Source organism: Cherax quadricarinatus, chromosome 52, assembly GCF_038502225.1.
Source record: "Cherax quadricarinatus isolate ZL_2023a chromosome 52, ASM3850222v1, whole genome shotgun sequence".
NCBI classification, from domain to species: Eukaryota; Metazoa; Arthropoda; class Malacostraca; order Decapoda; family Parastacidae; genus Cherax; species Cherax quadricarinatus.
Window position 1 is genome coordinate 2228396 of NC_091343.1, and position 17853 is coordinate 2246248.

General features: G+C 46.6%; 1 non-coding gene across 1 annotated transcript; it reads left to right on the forward strand.

Moving 5' to 3' along the window:
* The first annotated feature begins 7078 nt into the window (after nucleotides 1-7078).
* Nucleotides 7079-7150, forward strand: TRNAT-UGU (transfer RNA threonine (anticodon UGU)). Its single transcript has one exon. It is a non-coding gene; the product is annotated as a tRNA-Thr (tRNA).
* Nucleotides 7151-17853: the final 10703 nt, after the last annotated feature.

The window sequence follows — 17853 nt, forward strand, 5'->3', positions numbered from 1 at the left end:
TTTAAGGGGGTTGCAGAGCATGTAAATGGAAGTTAAAGTAGCAAAAGCAAGCTGGAAGAGGAAATGAAAAAGATGAGGGAGAGTATGAAGAACTCTGAGAGGAGTCTGAAGGTAAGTTCAACGTACCTGGGAAGGAAACTTTGATATGTGATTAAGTAAGGGAAGAGGTTATAGAACAGGTTAATAAAACTACTGTGGCAGAAGGCAGAGTTCAGCTGCTGGAAGAAGAAATGAACAGGCTGAATCAGACCATAAACAAAATGAGAGGGAAGATAGTAAGGGTAGTAACAGTGAAGGAAGGAGAGGGAACAGAAAAGCCCAGAGAAAACGAAATGAAAAGTCACTACCAAAGAAGCTCTCTGAAGATAAGTACGCTGAGGATCTGATAAGGATGAAAACAAACAGAGTTTAGGCTAAAATGTAACCAATGTATTTAAGAAATGAGACAGGCGGGAAACAGTGAACTACAGACCGGTTTCACTGACATGCATACCTTGCAAGGTAATAGAGAAGGTAGTCAAAAGGAGCAAAAAAAAACAGAGGTGTATGCAGGAATAGCAGGGAACGTTCCCTGGTGACTCAGAGTGAATACAAGTGAAGACTCACAGGTAAGACCCACAAGGGGTGACGGGGGGGGGAGCAGGCAGGCAGGCAGGCAGGTAGGCAGGCAGGCAGGCAGGCAGGCAGGCAGGCAGGCAGGCAGAGAAGCAGGCAGGCAGGCACACAGGCAGGCAGGCAGGCAGGCAGGCAGGCAGGCAGGCAGGCAGGCAGGTAGGCAGGCAGGCAGGCAGGCAGGCAGGCAGGCAGGCAGGCAGGGAAGCAGGCAGGCAGACAGGCAGGCAGGGAAGCAGGCAGGCAGGCAAGCAGGCAGGCAGGCAGGCAGGCAAGCAGGCAGGCAAGCAGGCAGGCAGGCAGGCAGGCAGGCAGGCAGGCAGGCAGGCAGGTAAGCAGGCAGGCAGGCAGGCAGGCAGGCAGGCAGGCAGGTAGGCAAGCAGGCAGGCAAGCAGGCAGGCAGGCAGGCAGGCAGGCAGGCAGGCAGGCAGGCAGGCAGGCAGGCAGGCATGCAGGTAAGCAGGCAGGCAGGCAGGCAGGCAGGCAGGCAGGCAGGCAGGGAAGCAGGCAAGCAGGCAGGCAGGCAGGCAGGCAGGCAGGCAGTCAGGCAGGCAGTCAGGCAGTCAGGCAGTCAGGCAGTCAGGCAGTCAGGCAGTCAGGCAGGCAGGCAGGCAGGTAGGCAGGGAAGCAGGCAAGCAGGCAGGCAGGCAGTCAGGCAGGCAGGCAGTCAGGCAGTCAGGCAGGCAGTCAGGCAGGCAGGCAGGCAGGCAGTCAGGCAGGCAGTCAGGCAGGCAGGCAGGCAGGCAAGCAGGCAGGAGGATCACAGAAAAAAGACAGCTTCAGGAGATGGTTGTGACGATTTACTGCTGTTTGTCGTAGAGGAGCTGTTATTGAGTTTCTTGACGGATGATTTCGAGAGATGGATAAGTTTAACCTTTTTATTTAAGTCTTTTTTGAATGTTGCAATGTGTCCAATTAGTTGTACAATGTACATAGTTGTTCAGAGGTGCTGGTAAACTTGACAGTTCCTTTTTGAAGTCGAGAGTACAGTTCTGCGATGTGTGGTTCATTTTTGTAGAAAGTCAAATTTTGTTAAGCCCTTCCATTTTTGTAGTTAGGAAATTTTTCCTCCTATTTTTTCTTCTTTCATTTTTGTTCTTCCTCTTCTTCGGATAGTTGTGTATCTTCAGTAGTGCAAGAAAGGTATAAAATACCGACAATATAAAAGTTTAGACACATGTTGCACATGTTGCACATGTTGCACATGTTGCACATGTGTTTAAACTTTCACATTGTCGGTATTTTATACCTTTCTTGCACAACTTGTCAGACTGCAACATCATGAAATCTTGGTTCAGAGGACATCTACAAGACCTTCACGGCTGCTACAACTAACCCATCCCTTTGGGAAGGACCTACTTCCACTGGGGAATCCCGCCTACCAGTGATTATACCCTCGTCTGCTACACGTCCTTATCCATTGACGCCTATATAACCGCCAGTCTTCTTGCCTTTGCTCCAGATTCTTCTCCATCACGATGCTGTGAACACTAACTCCAAGGCTGAGGGACTGATTACCTCATCTTTTGTATATAGTTCTACTGTCTTCCTATTATGTCCTAGAATCTGTATTGATAAAGCCACTGGATGGCGTAACGTCTACAATAAAGATATCCAGATGTTGCACATGTGTCTAAACTTTCGTATCTTCAGTAGTTGGTAGACTTGAGACGGAGGTTGTGATTGGTCAATAAAACCCCAATCAGAGAATACCTCACAGGAAGAAGGCAAAGAGTGACTGTCCAGGAAGAGATGTCAGGTTGGGTGAGAGTTACAAGCGGAGTACCGCAAGACTCGGTGTTAGTGCCAGTACTGTTTCTGGTTTATGTGAAGGATATTCCAGAAGGAATTGTGTCAGCTGTATCCCTTTTTGCTGATATAAAAATGGAAGAGAAGAATCAGATCACATGAGGATGGGAAAAGGCCGCAAATGGATCCGGGCAAATTGCAAGATTAGTCAGATAAGCGGTTGCTTGGATTCAACCCCAGCAAATTCAAGGTTATGAAGACTGGGGAAGGAACCAGAAGACGGAACACAGAGTATACTGTAGACTCGAAGAGAAAAGACCTTGGGGTGAGCATAGTACCTAGAACAGTACCTAGCATAGTACTTAGCATAGTACCTAGCATAGTGCCTAGGTGAGTACACAAACACACACACACACACACACACACACACACACACACACACACACACACACACACACACACACACACACACACACACACACACACACACACACACACAGATATTGTGTGAGCCATTAACAAAGATCTTCAACACATCATTTGAAACTGGGCAACTCCCTGAGGTATGGAAAATGGCAAATGTAGTCCCAATTTTTAAAAAGGGAGACAGACATGAGGCACTAAACTACAGACCTGTATCACTAACGTGTATAGTATGCAAGGTCATGGAGAAGATCATCAGGAGGAGAGTGGTGGGACACCTGGAAAGAAACAAGTGTATAATTGACAACCAGCACGGTTTCAGGGAAGGAAAATCCTGTGTCACAAACCTACTAGAATTTTATGACAAGGTGACAGAAGTAAGACAAGAGAGAGAGGGGTGGATCGACTGCATATTTTTGGACTACAAGAAGGCCTTCGACACAGTTCCTCACAAGAGGTTACTGCAAAAGCTAGAGGATCAGGCACACATTACAGGAAAGGCACTGCAATGGATCAGAGAATACCTGACAGGGAGGCAACAACGAGTCATGGTACGCGACGAGGTGTCAGAGTGGGCGCCTGTGACAAGCGGGGTTCCACAGGGGTCAGTCCTAGGACCTGTGCTGTTCTTGGTATATGTGGACGACATAACGGAAGGGATAGACTCAGAAGTGTCCTTGTTTGCAGATGATGCGAAGTTAATGAGAAGAATCAAATCAGATGAGGATCAGGCAGGACTACAAAGAGACCAGGACAGGCTACAAGCCTGGTCCAGCAACTGGCTCCTTGAATTTAACCCTGCCAAATGCAAAGTCATGAAGATTGGGGAAGGGCAAAGAAGACCGCAGACACAATATAGTTTAGATGGCCAAAGACTGCAAACCTCACTCAAGGAAAAAGATCTGGGGGTGAGTATAACACCGAGCATATCTCCTGAGGTGCACATCAATCAGATAACTGCTGCAGCATACGGGCGCCTGGCAAACCTACGGATAGCTTTCCGATACCTCAGTAAGGATTCGTTTAAGACTCTGTATACCATTTACGTCAGGCCCATACTGGAGTATGCAGCACCAGTTTGGAATCCACACCTAGTCAAGCACGTCAAGAAATTAGAGAAAGTGCAAAGGTTTGCAACAAGACTAGTCCCAGAGCTACGGGGATTGTCCTACGAAGAAAGGTTGAGGGAAATCGGCCTGACGACAATGGAGGACAGGAGGGTCAGGGGAGACATGATAACGACATATAAAATACTGCACGGAATAGACAAGGTGGACAAAGACGGGATGTTCCAGAGAAGGGACACAGACACAAGAGGTCACAATTGGAAGTTGAAGACTCAGATGAATCAAAGGGATGTTAGGAAGTATTTCTTCAGTCATAGAGTAGTCAGGCCGTGGTATAGCCTAGAAAGTGACGTAGTGGAGGCGGGAACCATACATAGTTTTAAGGCGAGGTATGATAGAGCTCATGGGGCAGGGAGAGAGAGGACCTAGTAGCAATCAGCGAAGAGGCGGGGCCAGGAGTTGTGAATCGACCCCTGCAACCACAAATAGGTGAGTACAAATAGGTGAGTACACACACATACACACACACACACACACACACACACACACACACACACACACACACACACACACACACACACACACACACACACACACACACACACACACACACACACACAAAGACTACAAATCTCACTCAAGGAAAAAGATCTTGGGGTGAGTATAATAACGAGCACATCTCCTGAGGCTTACATCTACCAGATAACTGCTGCAGCATACGGGCGTCTGGCAAACCTGAGAATAGCGTTCCGATACCTCAGTAAGGAATCGTTCAAGACTCTGTACACCTTATACGTCAGGCCCATATTGGAGTATGCAGCACCAGTTTCAAATCTACACCTGGTCAAGCACGTCAAAAAATTAGAAAAAGTGCAAAGGCTTACAACAAGACTAGTCCCTGCGCTAAGGGGATTGTCTTACGAAGAAAGGTTAAGGGAAATCGTCCTGACGACACTGGAAGACAAGAGGGTTACGGGAGTCATGGTAACGACATAAAATACTGCGAGGAATTGACAAGGTGGACAAAGACAGGATGTTCCAGAGATGGGACACAGAAACAAGGGGTCACAATTGGAAGTTGGAGACTTCTATGAGCCAAGAGGATGTTAGGAAGTATTTCTTCAGTCATACAGTTGTCAGGAAGTGGAATAGCCTAGAAAGTGAAGTAGTGGAGGCAGAAACTATATATAGTTTAAAGATGAGGTTTGATAAAGCTCATGGAGCAGAGAGAGCGGGGGCCTAGTAGCACTCAGTGAGGAGGCGGGGCCAGGAGCTATAAATCAACCCATACAACCACAAATAGGTGAGTACACACGTTACGAATACCTAGAAAGGTAGAACAAAAAAAGATACCTGACGAAGTATAGAGGAGATACACGTAACTTAACAGTGTCAGTGGTACAGAGAACCAAGCAAACTTGAGAGTGGCTTCCAGGAACCTCAACAAAGAACCAAACAAAATCATATATAGTGTATATGTTAGATTCATCCCAGAGTACACGACACCTGCCTGGAGCCCACATACAAGACCTGGACCGCAGAGGAGCTGACCCTCGGAACGAACTCCAGGAAGACATAATTATATCCAGGAATACGAGAAAAGATTTGACAAGGCAGAAATGGGAGATGATGTACAGTGGGAATCAGAAGGAAGGTAACACAACTGACAGTTGTGTGAAGGAGATACCACCACTAGTTATGTGTAGTGTGGGGACCTACCGTCACATGTTGTGTGTAGGATGGGGGACCTACCGTCACATGTTATGTTTAGGATGGGGACCTACCGTCACATGTTATGTGTAGGATGGGGAACCTACCGTCACATGTTGTGTGTAGGATGGGGGACCTACCGTCACATGTTGTGTGTAGGATCGGGGGCCTACCGTCACATGTTGCTGTGTGTAGGATGGGGGACCTATCGTCACATGTTGTTGTGTGTAGGATAGGGGACCTACCGTCACATGTGTGTAGGATGGGGGACCTACCGTCACATGTGTGTAGGATGGGGGACCTACCGTCACATGTTGTTGTGTGTAGGATGGAGTGTGATGTATTGGGCTGTCTTCAGTATCATGTTTGTGAGAAACGAGAGGTACTAATCTTTGACCTCCCTGTGGCTGTCATTCTTAACCTTGGTCAGTGACATAACGGTCAGTGACATAACGGCCAGTGACAACGGTCAGTGATTCACGCAGGGAGGCAGTGAGTGTATGGGTTACTGTATGAGTACACGGCAGTACACAGTACTGACAGATATGTCTCCCGTGAGCACAGATTCCACGAGTCAGCCACAGTTGAGATGGACAAGCCTGTACACAGGCAACAGAAAAGAACAGGAAAAGGTATTTGAGCAGCTTGGCTGGGCTGGTGCACTGCTCTGTATGGGAGTCTGAACGAGTGTTTCCCAGTGAAATTCTGACCAAGTCTTGAGTACTATCCTGAGGTTACCATCATTATCGCTGCCCTCTTGCAATATCCGTAATTTATTATTAATACATTCATTTAAAATATAGAATTAATAAGCATAAATAATCACCGTCTGCTCCTGCCTCATGATAGTAAATACTTGTATATGGGTCATTTTGGTTTACTCTCTCATCATTGCCTATCCTGATAAACCACCATCTTATTTATTATGAAGAAAATTACTCTGTTTATTCAGGTTATGCTTAAGTCGAATTAGTTGGAAGAGTGAGGTCCATGGTTCGATCCCCGGTAAGGCTGTCTCTGTTCACGTAGTAGTAAGTAGGTGCTAGTCGGCTGGTGTGGGTTTCATCCTGAGGACAATGTTAACCCAATATGCAAGAAATGCTCTGCATGACAAGGGGCTTTCTGTATAGTATGTCACTGATGTCAGCTATGGTCTATATACGTTATACATGTACTTGTAGAAATATAGATTATTATTATTATTATTATTATTATTATTATTATTATTATTATTATTATTATTATTATTATTATTATTATTATTATTATTATTATTATTATTACTATTATTATAATTGAGAGGCTTCAGGCTAGCAGGTATAACAATGTTGGTGTGTGTTTAATTATGTACTGTGTTGGACAGTGATCTGCTGGCTTAGCTTGTGCATGGAGTCTATTGGTATCTGTTGAAGGGGATGTAAGCATCTATTGAAGGAAATATAAAGATATATAGAAGGAAATGTAGTATCTATAGAAAAGAATGTATCTATAGTAGGGAATGTGAACACCTAGCATCTGCCTCCTTAGCTCAGGGGCAGAGCACTGGTCTTGTAAACCAGGGGTCGTGAGTTCGATTCTCACAGGGGGCACATCTCTTTATTAACCAAAATACATATGAATACGTCTATGTGTGTAGCACTTATATACTGTACATGTATATTATCTATATATGAAATGAATTACGGGCGCAGATCATACTGTCACATCTTTAGGTGTCTCGTGGTTTAGTTGGAAGCGCACTCAGCTCACACACTGAACGTCTTTGGTTCGATCCCCGGCACAGATGGAAACATTGGGCATGTTTGCTTACACCTGCTGTTCCTGTTCACTCAGCAGTAAGTAGGTACCTGGGTGTTAGGTGACTGTTGTGGGTCATATTCTGGGGGACGGTGGTAAACATCTAATACAACTGAACTGAAACGAACTGAGAATAACAACTCTTAACCTGCAACAATAAATTTCTGACAGCAGGGAGGGGGGGGGGGGAGGAATCTAAACATCTATAGAAGTAAATCTAAGTATCTATAGAAGGGAATTAAATTAAATTATCTATAGACGGGAATATAAATATCTATAGAAGGAAATCTATATAGTTTATAAATCTTCATCTTTCAGAGGTAGTGAAGGACATCGCAAGTGGACCTACCATCACATGTTTTGGTTTACCTTTAATATACCTTTGACGGGTTTCGAGAGTTTTCCTACTTCCGCAGCCCGGCCCTGTACCAGGCTTGTCCTTTGATTGACAGATTGACCATGCTGTTGCTGCTGTCGACCTACTAGCACATATCCATCACAGCCTGGAAGACCTGGCACTCGGCAGGGGTATATGTCCAATTTCCTTTTGAACACTTCTGCACTTACTCCGGAAGTGTTTTTGATATCTTGTGGTCTTCACCCACTGATGTTGATGCAGCGTTCTCTTATTGTGCTCCTGGTACCCTTATATTTTTCACTGGGTTTATTTTACACATTCTTTCATATCTCTCACTCCAGTATGTTGTCATGACAGTGTGAAGATTTCGGATCAGGCTCTCAGACATCTTCCACTTACATATTATCACGTATCTCCCTCTCTTCTACTCCATAAGACGGGCGACTACAGTGATTTTCATATTTTGTTGACTATGCGGACCATAAATGATGTGTGCGTGTGTTGCAGCTGTATCTCTCCTGCCATGCCACCAACTCTCACTACTAAACAATACTTGAAGCCAGATACAAGTGTTATGATAAGTATCACCATTTTCACTACTGCTTTTGTGTAGTGGGTGGTGATGTGAGTGGGTGGTGATGTGAGTGGGTGGTGATGTGAGTGGGTGGTGGTGTGAGTGGGTGGTGGTGTGAGTGGGTGGTGGTGTGAGTGGGTGGTGATGTGAGTGGGTGGTGATGTGAGTGGGTGGTGATGTGAGTGGGTGGTGGTGTGAGTGGGTGGTGGTGTGAGTGGGTGGTGGTGTGAGTGGGTGGTGGTGTGAGTGGGTGGTGATGTGAGTGGGTGGTGGTGTGAGTGGGTGGTGGTGTGAGTGGGTGGTGGTGTGAGTGGGTGGTGGTGTGAGTGGGTGGTGGTGTGAGTGGGTGGTGGTGTGAGTGGGTGGTGGTGTGAGTGGGTGGTGGTGTGAGTGGGTGGTGGTGTGAGTGGGTGGTGATGTGAGTGGGTGGTGGTGTGAGTGGGTGGTGATGTGAGTGGGTGGTGGTGTGAGTGGGTGGTGGTGTGAGTGGGTGGTGATGTGAGTGGGTGGTGGTGTGAGTGGGTGGTGATGTGAGTGGGTGGTGGTGTGAGTGGGTGGTGGTGTGAGTGGGTGGTGGTGTGAGTGGGTGGTGGTGTGAGTGGGTGGTGGTGTGAGTGGGTGGTGATGTGAGTGGGTGGTGGTGTGAGTGGGTGGTGGTGTGAGTGGGTGGTGGTGTGAGTGGGTGGTGATGTGAGTGGGTGGTGGTGTGAGTGGGTGGTGATGTGAGTGGGTGGTGGTGTGAGTGGGTGGTGGTGTGAGTGGGTGGTGATGTGAGTGGGTGGTGGTGTGAGTGGGTGGAGATGTGAGTGGGTGGTGGTGTGAGTGGGTGGTGGTGTGAGTGGGTGGTGATGTGAGTGGGTGGTGGTGTGAGTGGGTGGTGGTGTGAGTGGGTGGTGATGTGAGTGGGTGGTGGTGTGAGTGGGTAGTGGTGTGAGTGGGTGGTGGTGTGAGTGGGTGGTGATGTGAGTGGGTGGTGGTGTGAGTGGGTGGTGGTGTGAGTGGGTGGTGATGTGAGTGGGTGGTGGTGTGAGTGGGTGGTGGTGTGAGTGGGTGGTGGTGTGAGTGGGTGGTGGTGTGAGTGGGTGGTGATGTGAGTGGGTGGTGGTGTAAGTGGGTGGTGGTGTGAGTGGGTGGTGGTGTGTAGTGGCTGGTGGTGTGAGTGGGTGGTGGTGTGAGTGGGTGGTGGTGTGAGTGGGTGGTGGTGTGAGTGGGTGGTGGTGTGAGTGGGTGGTGGTGTGTAGTGGCTGGTGGTGTGTAGTGACTGGTGGTCTGTAGTGGGTGGTGGTGTGTAGTGGGTGGTGGTGTGTAGTGGCTGGTGGTGTGTAGTGGGTGGTGGTGCGAGTGGGTGGTGGTGTGAGTGGGTGGTGGTGTGTAGTGGCTGGTGGTGTGTAGTGGCTGGTGGTCTGTAGTGGGTGGTGGTGCGAGTGGGTGGTGGTGTGAGTGGGTGGTGGTGTGTAGTGGCTGGTGGTGTGTAGTGGCTGGTGGTCTGTAGTGGGTGGTGGTGTGTAGCGGGTGGTGGTGTGAGTGGGTGGTGATGTGAGTGGGTGGTGGTGTGAGTGGGTGGTGATGTGAGTGGGTGGTGGTGTGAGTGGGTGATGGTGTGAGTGGGTGGTGATGTGAGTGGGTGGTGGTGTGAGTGGGTGGTGGTGTGAGTGGGTGGTGATGTGAGTGGGTGGTGTTGTGAGTGGGTGGTGGTGTGAGTGGGTGGTGGTGTGAGTGGGTGGTGATGTGAGTGGGTGGTGGTGTGAGTGGGTGGTGGTGTGAGTGGGTGGTGATGTGAGTGGGTGGTGGTGTGAGTGGGTGGTGGTGTGAGTGGGTGGTGGTGTGAGTGGGTGGTGGTGTGAGTGGGTGGTGATGTGAGTGGGTGGTGGTGTGAGTGGGTGGTGGTGTGAGTGGGTGGTGGTGTGAGTGGGTGGTGGTGTGTAGTGGCTGGTGGTGAGGAGGGATGGCAAGTGCAAGGTAGCACAGGTGAGGAGGGATGACAAGTGCAAGGTAGCACAGGTGAGGAGGGATGACAAGTGCAAGGTAGCACAGGTGAGGAGGGATGACAAGTGCAAGGTAGCACAGGTGAGGAGGGAAGGCAAGTGCAAGGTAGCACAGGTGAGGAGGGATGACAAGTGTCTCAGTAGTAGTAACCAGTTACCAGTCTCAGTAGTAGTAACCAGTTACCAGTACCGTCTGACTCAACGATCAACCGTCTCTTGAGTCACGGTCTTTCATATTGTGCTGACCTCAGCAGTATTCAAAGACCTACTGGGTACTGGGCAGCCGGCGAGCGAGTATTACGTGTGGTAGCAAGGAGATAGGTACGGCTGGCAAGAGCTCTGTCCACATAACAGCAATATACGTAAAACAGCCTACGTGAGTATTTCTACCCTAATCCACGTATCGAACTCCCACATGATAAATGGTGTACAGCGGTGTGGAGCGTGGATTTACGTTTTTAAGGGTAATTCAAGGCGTTTGAAGGCTGTTTGTGTGAGTAGCGCCAGGGTCAAAGGTGAATCTCCCTACCCTCCGGCACCACCAGCCAAGCCTGACTCCCCTCACAGCTTTCATCCTGCAAGCCTGTTGCAGCCGTTTCAAGCTTCCTGGCTTAGTTCGTGTGCTAATTGCTTCAATCTCCGAGGGGTTGACCCGGATTTTGCAATTAAGCCAGTCAGTAAGCCAGACTGTGGAAGTGAACGCCAGTCAGCCTATCATCCAGCCTGTCTCCTGTCATCCAACTGCTCCTCCGTGCTTTGTGCATCGTTACACGTCTTCCAGTCATCCATTCTCGTGGGGTAAGCCAGTCAGCCAACCCAGCTTCTAACCCAGCTGAGAGAGAGAAGTAAGCCACGCAGTAAGAAGTAAGCCAGATTCCTCTGAGGTATTGTTTATATCGCTTTGTGCTTCCTGTTGGATGCTAAGAGTGGTTTTCACCATTCCTGTGGCATAGAGTGGGTTAAACCATCTGTGGGTGAGTGGGGCGCGCGGCAGCCTCACCGTCCCCCCCCTTACCACTATCTCCCACCACCCGGGGTGCGCGGCAGAAGCATCCACCACCACCACCACCACTACCAACCTACCTGTGGTTGTTTGCACCCTTGTACCGGGTCCTAGTACTGTTTTGGCTCACATAATTGGTCAAGAGATTGTAGCTGGTGCCACCGAGATAAAGCCAGTTATGTGAGTTCGCCTAGAAAGCACATTCTTCACGACAACAGTGCGAGTGGAAGAGGAAGCACCGCCCGCCCACAGGACAATATCTTCGCCCCACCACCAGTACTCACCGCCAGTCTACTACTCCAGACTCCAGTGATAATTTTCTTGAAACAATTTTTCTTGCATTTAAAGACATTTGCGTGTGTGCGACATTTATAGTAAATTTGCTTGTGTACTCTAAACCTTGTGTTTTTCAGTGTAAACGCAGTATTTCTTTAACTCAGTATTTTTCCAATATTTTTCAGTGTTTTCACTTATCTTATATTATTTTATCTTGTGTTTTTCTTTATGCTATTTGTCTGTCGTAAGTATTATTGTGTAGTGTACCAGTCAGTCACCCTGTGTGAAGTGATTCATTTTTTTTTATTGTATTGTCATTGTATTTCAGGCAGTGATATTTACCCCAGTATACCAAATTATCAATTTATTTCTATGTGTGTCTTTTTTCGTATGCCAGCAGTGTCTCATTCCTCTAATTTTTCGCAGACTGTGTACCATTATTTTTGCCAGCAAATTTTGTCGTATCCACAGCAGGATTTTGTTGTAAGAATATCTTTTAATGAAGTGTGCCTGCCTCTGTAAGTGTTAACCTACCTGTTTCGTTCCTTTGATTCATATTTTTATATTTCTTGAACAAATTCACTCTTGATGCAATTTCAATTACTTTTAACGTAAAGTGTTTTCTTTACTCTGCTTGAGTAAATTGTTTTGTCTAATTTACAATTAAGAGTTAAAGTGTTCAATCAGTTTATTTTTTTTTTCTTCATATTTTAAATTCATTATTTTACCTGAGTTTTCCCAGTGACACTTTATTACTGCAGTGATTTCTACACTTTATTTGTTGCACTTGTTCTGAAGTGAATTATTTTGTTGAACTGTTCTGCAGTGAATTCTTTTCTTTTATTGATATTTTTATAACTTAATTTTTTTTAATTTTGTCTATGCATTCTTAGAAAATACTTAAATTTCCCAGTTAACAATTTAATAATTTTATTTTATACTTTCACATTGATTTAAAAATTTAATTAATTAATTTCTTTATTAGCAAGAGTAAAGACAGCTCATTTTGAATTTAATTCAGTCTCCAGTAATATTTTTACTTGTATATTTCAATGTAAATTTTTTTTATTTTTGTCAATAGTCCTTTAAATTGAGTTTTCATTCCTCTTGCAGTGTATTTAAATATTATTCTGCAGAATTAGTTGTATATCTTTTCATTTCTAGAATTTTATATCATTTTTATTGTTCATTATTTTTGCCTTATTTGTTCTCGTGCTACTTTGCCATTATGTCTCACATACCGTCAAGTGATACTTTAGTGAATGTCGACACTCAGACCTCTCAGGCTACTACTGCTGGTCCTGTCATCAGTCCTCACAGTTCCTTACCGACTGACAGACCGACTCAGACACCGAGATATTATAGTTATACTCGTGATTCCCTTGATGCGTTACCTTTATTCAATGGCCATGTACATAGTCTTGAAGCATGGTTTGCGGTCATGTCCCAGTCACTTTTGAATGTTCACTTAGTGTATCATGCCTGTCAAAGTCAATATGAATCAGTCCACAGTACCAACATTCCCTTACTGACTGAAAGACAATACCTAGCCCTTGAGCAATGTGTTTGTTCTCACAGCTTGTATCTGAGATTTGTTAAAGTGCTGCGAAATGTGAAGTTCAGATTAAGTTCCTATAGATCCGTGAATTACTTATTAACGTAGCCGAGCGGTCAGGCACTAGTAATGCTGTCACTCCTGTCTGGACTCCAGCCACAATATCGTGCACGCAGGATAGTGCTTACTATCCTTGCGATGGCGACTTGTTCAAGTATTCGTTCCTTCCCAGGGGACGCTTTGAGAAGAACTTTACTTGCAACGAGTTATGCCATCTCTTGCTGATGCCACCAGCCATTGCAGAAAGACGTTTCTGTGGCTAGTGTGCTCACTTGAGTGTTTGTTGTCCCTTGTGTTTCAGATTGTGATCCCATCCTAGTTGACAGTAATCAGTGCATTGTAAGAAGTTATTTCTCGAGTAACTTCCACGTTGTTAATGTTTGCAAGTGAAGTTTATAGCTGATACCTCATGTCACTGTGTGCGACTCAGAATATCAGCATTGTTCACCATGTTCATTTCTTTTCTCCTGTGCTTGTAGTTTGAGATAGTAGATTCGTTCTCCCTTGCTCATATTGCGTGTTATAGCGTTAATTTTTCAACCGGGGGGAGTCATCCACTCCACCGAGTTTGTTCATTCCTCCAGTAAGAACGAACAGATCCCATGTGGTCTGGTGTGATACGATTCCTGCTCCAGGAAGATCTTATTCTGACTGTGAAGCCACCAGCTCCCATCAGTGACTTTCTCATGAACCAAGAATTACTGTATCGAACAGCCGAGTTGGGTACTCCTAGCAGAAGAGTATACCAGTTAGTAATTCCACAGTCACTAGTGAATGTAGCCTTACAGCTAGTTCACGATGTACCAGGTGTTGCACACCCTGGTATGGATCGTTCAGTAAAACAAGCCAGATTGAAATACTTTTGGCCTCGTATGGCAACTGATATTTCTGACTATGTTAGGAAATGTAGTGTCTGCATGCAACATAAAGGCAATGCTAATGGTCCTAATCCAATCCAAGTGTATCCAACTACTAGCGAACCTTGGGAAAGAGTTGCGCTAGATTTGTTAACTAATTTCCGATGTTCTCTCCAAGGTAACAAACATCTGTGTGTTATGGTAGACCATTTCACCAGATATTGTGAGTTAGTTCCTATTGCAGATAAGACTGCCGAGACAGTAGCTAAAGCGTTTAAAGAACGCATTATCTGCAGGCATACCACCCCTAAGTCCCTAGTAACAGATAATGGAGGTGAATTCTGTAATGAAATTCTTGAAAATTTGTGTACCTTGTACAAGATCTCTAAGTCCACCATTGTTCCTCATCATCCTGCCAGCAATGGGTTAGCGGAACGAACCAATAAGAAAGTACTTGATGTATTGAGAGCCACTATCAATCCCAATAGTGAAACTTGGGATGAAGTTATACCTGATGTGCAGTGTGCTATAAATTCTGCTTACAATGTTTCTATAGGTGACACTCCACATTATGCATTGTATGGTGTAGATAAACGTTTGCCTTATGAGTTGTTGTATTCTAATCCGAAACCAAATTACAACCCTGATGATTTCGTAGCAACTCGTACCAGCTTAGCTCAAAGTGTTTTTAGAAGAATCCGTGAAACACTTCATAAATCAACAGCTGAATTTACAAGAGTCGCAAATACTCGAGTAAAGCCATCAAAAATCAAAGTAGGTTCGAGAGTTATGCTGACTAACTTTAACAAATCGTCTGCAATGCCAAAGCTTGATCAAAAGTTTGTTGGTCCTTATCGCGTAGTTGAACATATCACTGGTAATAAGTATAAGGTTAGAGAGATTAGTACTGGTCAGTATAAAGAATCGCATTTGGATCATATGAAGTTAGTATGTGATGATAATGACGTTCCAACCCAGACTAATGTGACAGACTCTGACAATCCTCCTGATCCTGTACTCTCTTCCTCTGATACTCAGTCAGATGATCAACCTGAATGTCGTTATTCCCTACGTACACGACAGGTATTGAGAAATCCTCAAGTATCATTTGTAATGCCTACTTCAGATTTGCCTCAAATACAGCATGAGTTAGCCTATGCTACAGAGTTTGATCCTCCCAGAGATGACACCCATTCTGCATATGCCAATCTTACCCTAGCAGAGTTGGGGTTAAATGTAAATAACCTGTATAGATGAATAATTACAGTATCAACTTATCAGTATTCAAGAATTTTTTTTTTTGTGTTCATGTTCTCTCCGCATTCTGAGAGTTAACAGTCTAGATTTGCGTGCACCGAATCTGCCTTTCTGTTAAACACTCTTTCTTTGTATATATTCCTTCCTCAGAATCCGTAGATCACATGAATACAGATCGATCGATCAAAATTTTTGTTTTTATCACTTGTAATCTCAATGTTGAGTTCGTTGTTCAATTGTTGAGTTTTAAGTTGTGCTATCGTATACCTTGTATTGCATTACAGTTTCAGTTACGTAAGCTTTCATTCCATTGTTCTACTTATGTATTTTTAATGTTTAATGTTGTGTACTTTGACATTGTATAGAATCAGCCCAAGCCGTATACCTACCATCTCTAGTTTGTATTAGTTGTATGTCGGGACGACATACGTTAGCGTCGCCGAGCTCTCAGTAGTAGTAACCAGTTACCAGTCTCAGTAGTAGTAACCAGTTACCAGTACCGTCTGACTCAACGATCAACCGTCTCTTGAGTCACGGTCTTTCATATTGTGCTGACCTCAGCAGTATTCAAAGACCTACTGGGTACTGGGCAGCCGGCGAGCGAGTATTACGTGTGGTAGCAAGGAGATAGGTACGGCTGGCAAGAGCTCTGTCCACATAACAGCAATATACGTAAAACAGCCTACGTGAGTATTTCTACCCTAATCCACGTATCGAACTCCCACATGATAAGTGCAAGGTAACACAGGTGAGGAGGGATGGCAAGTGCAAGGTAGCACAGGTGAGGAGGGATGGCAAGTGCAAGGTAGCACAAGTGAGGAGGGATGGCAAGTGCAAGGTAGCACAGGTGAGGAGGGATGACAAGTTCAAGGTAGCACAGGTGAGGAGGGATGGCAAGTGCAAGGTAGCACAAGTGAGGAGGGATGACAAGTGCAAGGTAGCACAGGTGAGGAGGGATGGCAAGTGCAAGGTAGCACAAGTGAGGAGGGATGGCAAGTGCAAGGTAGCACAGGTGAGGAGGGATGACAAGTGCAAGGTAGCACAGGTGAGGAGGGATGGCAAGTGCAAGGTAGCACAAGTGAGGAGGGATGACAAGTGCAAGGTAGCACAGGTGAGGAGGGATGGCAAGTGCAAGGTAGCACAGGTGAGGAGGGATGGCAAGTGCAAGGTAGCACAAGTGAGGAGGGATGACAAGTGCAAGGTAGCACAGGTGAGGAGGGATGACAAGTGCAAGGTAGCACAGGTGAGGAGGGATGGCAAGTGCAAGGTAGCACAAGTGAGGAGGGATGACAAGTGCAAGGTAGCACAGGTGAGGAGGGATGGCAAGTGCAAGGTAGCACAGGTGAGGAGGGATGACAAGTGCAAGGTAGCACAGGTGAGGAGGGATGGCAAGTGCAAGGTAGCACAGGTGAGGAGGGATGGCAAGTGCAAGGTAGCACAGGTGAGGAGGGATGACAAGTGCAAGGTACCACAGGTGAGGAGGGATGACAAGTGCAAGGTAGCACAGGTGAGGAGGGATGGCAAGTGCAAGGTAGCACAGGTGAGGAGGGATGGCAAGTGCAAGGTAGCACAGGTGAGGAGAGATGGCAAGTGCAAGGTAGCACAGGTGAGGAGGGATGGCAAGTGCAAGGTAGCACAGGTGAGGAGGGATGACAAGTGCAAGGTAGCACAGGTGAGGAGGGATGGCAAGTGCAAGGTAGCACAGGTGAGGAGGGATGACAAGTGCAAGGTAACACAGGTGAGGAGGGATGGCAAGTGCAAGGTAGCACAGGTGAGGAGGGATGACAAGTGCAAGGTAGCACAGGTGAGGAGGGATGGCAAGTGCAAGGTAGCACAGGTGAGGAGGGATGACAAGTGCAAGGTAGCACAGGTGAGGAGGGATGGCAAGTGCAAGGTAGCACAGGTGAGGAGGGATGGCAAGTGCAAGGTAACACAGGTGAGGAGGAGGGATGTCAAGTGCAAGGGAGCACAGGTGAGGAGGGATGACAAGTGCAAGGTAGCACAGGTGAGGAGGGATGGCAAGTGCAAGGTAGCACAGGTGAGGAGGGATGACAAGTGCAAGGTAACACAGGTGAGGAGGGATGACAAGTGCAAGGTAGCACAGGTGAGGAGGGATGACAAGTGCAAGGTAACACAGGTGAGGAGGGATGGCAAGTGCAAGGTAGCACAGGTAAGAAGGGATGGCAAGTGCAAGGTAGCACAGGTAAGAAGGGATGGCAAGTGCAAGGTAGCACAGGTAAGAAGGGATGGCAAGTGCAAGGTAGCACAGGTGAGGAGGGATGACAAGTGCAAGGTAGCACAGGTGAGGAGGGATGACAAGTGCAAGGTAACACAGGTGAGGAGGGATGACAAGTGCAAGGTAACACAGGTGAGGAGGGATGACAAGTGCAAGGTAGCACAGGTGAGGAGGGATGACAAGTGCAAGGTAACACAGGTGAGGAGGGATGACAAGTGCAAGGTAGCACAGGTGAGGAGGGATGACAAGTGCAAGGTAACACAGGTGAGGAGGGATGACAAGTGCAAGGTAACACAGGTGAGGAGGGATGACAAGTGCAAGGTAGCACAAGTGA